Here is a 1,993-nt window from a genome sequence, read left to right as displayed (position 1 = left end):
TTACTCTCGCCTCTCCCTCTCGCTGCTGAGCGGTCGCTCCTTTTATCCGCCCATCTCGGCGCTGACTCCCCTCTACTTTCCCTCATTTCACCAGCAGCTTGGAGACCTTAGCTGTCCTCACACCATGCCAGAAAGAGCTTTCTCCAGAGGGAAAAAAGGAGACGTGGGACATGTTTTCAGTCCGAGCAGATGCTGCCAAAGTTGTAGTTTTCCTGCCTAGGGACAGGGCAGGTGGATTCTGGGCAAACAGACCGGGTCTGGTGGAGCCTTAACTACCCGGCCATTGACTCAAGGAGTGGAGGAGAGGAGCAGATAAAAGGCAGTCAACAGTAGTGAGGCGGCGTTGGTGTTCTCTTTCTTTGAGAGAAAATGTGAAACATTAAGATCTGCCCATTTAAGGCCGGGCGCGGTGGCTCAAGCCTGTAATCCCAGCACTTTGGGAGGCCGAGATGGGTGGATCGCGAGGTCAGGAGATCGAGACCAACCTAGCTAACACGGCGAAACCCCGTCTCTACTAAAAAATACAAAAAACTAGCCGGGCGAGATGGCGGGCGCCTGTAGTCCCAGCTACTCGGGAGGCTGAGGCAGGAGAATGGCGTAAACCCGGGAGGCCGAGCTTGCAGTGAGCTGAGATCCGGCCACTGCACTCCAGCCTGGGTGACAGAGCGAGACTCCGTCTCAAAAAAAAAAAAAAAAAAATCTGCCCATTTAAAAATAAAAAACAAGAAACAACGTCTCCCCTAACAACTGGCCATGCTGCAGTTGCTTTCTGTGTTCAGCTAAAATATCCAGAAAAGTTAAGAAATGCAAGACATGAAGGTAAAGAAAGCGAGAACTTTCTAGAGAGGGAGGCAGCCAAAGGAAAAAAAGGCAGAGGAAATAGGGAGAAAACTTCAGTCAGTTTTGACGTGCTGTAGGAACTTCTTTTGTCTCCTTTTTGTTTGATATTCCCATTTTCTTGATTGGTTTGTTCACAAAGGCTTTTTAAAATAACGATGATAATACATGCTTATTGTAATAAGTCAAGCAATGCTTGGGTCTATAAAGAAAAAGATAATAATAGCCTTATGATGGGAGAGGAGGCGATTATAACATTCATAAAATGTACAAGATAGATCATTGTTTCTTCCTCTTCATTTCTGCTTCCTTCCCTTGGCCAGGGGCTTGATTGGATCCCAGACGTCGAATTTTACCTTGTTGGGTGCTGGATGTTTTTGTATTCCTATAAGTACTCTAGAGCTTTGTACTGGGATGCAGTTAAGTTCCTTGGAAACAATTTGATTCTTTCAGGATTGATTTCAGTATTTGTTAGGCAGGACTAGACTAGCCTTTAGGACTGAATTTTTCCCCACTACTGAGGCAATACCCTTCGAGTTATTCTACCCAAACCTTGTGAATTATAGGGCTTACCATTCTGACTGGTGGGAACACAAACTATTTTCAGCCTTGTGAGGGCTGCAAGGATTGTTATTCCCTCTGTTTCTTTCAGGTGGTTCTTTTCTGTGGTTCAAGTAGTTTCCTCCCAGGCCTGCAGTGATCAGTACTCATGAAGACTCTGGTGATCTCAAAGTGCTCTGTCCCTCTCACTACCTCTCTTCCACTCTCTCTTTCTCTCCAGCCCTCTCCTTCTGGTACTCTGTTCTGCTGCCTCTAGCCACTCTTCCCTGGACTTCTCAGACCACTGAGTTCTACCTGGCTTCCACCTTCTTGTACTGCGAAGACCTGGAAACTCTCTCCTGCCAATGAGCTGGATTCATAAGGCTCACCTCACCTAAACGTTTCCCTTCTCTCAGGGATCACTATCCTGCAGTACCTGATATCCATGTCCAAAACCAATTGTTTCAGGTATTTTGTTGTTTCATCATTTCAGGCAGGAGGGTCAATTTGGTCCCTGTTATGCCCCTACGCCTTGGCCAGAGAATTGGACCTGATTCAAAGTAGGCCAGTTAGGGTCTGTCCCCTGCAAATGGAATTCCACCCATGTGGACAGGAA

Source organism: Trachypithecus francoisi, unplaced genomic scaffold (assembly GCF_009764315.1).
Source record: "Trachypithecus francoisi isolate TF-2019V2 unplaced genomic scaffold, Tfra_2.0 Lachesis_group2, whole genome shotgun sequence".
Taxonomy (NCBI): Eukaryota; Metazoa; Chordata; class Mammalia; order Primates; family Cercopithecidae; genus Trachypithecus; species Trachypithecus francoisi.
The sequence above is the reverse complement of the archived record's forward strand: the minus strand, read 5'-3'. Positions refer to the sequence as shown.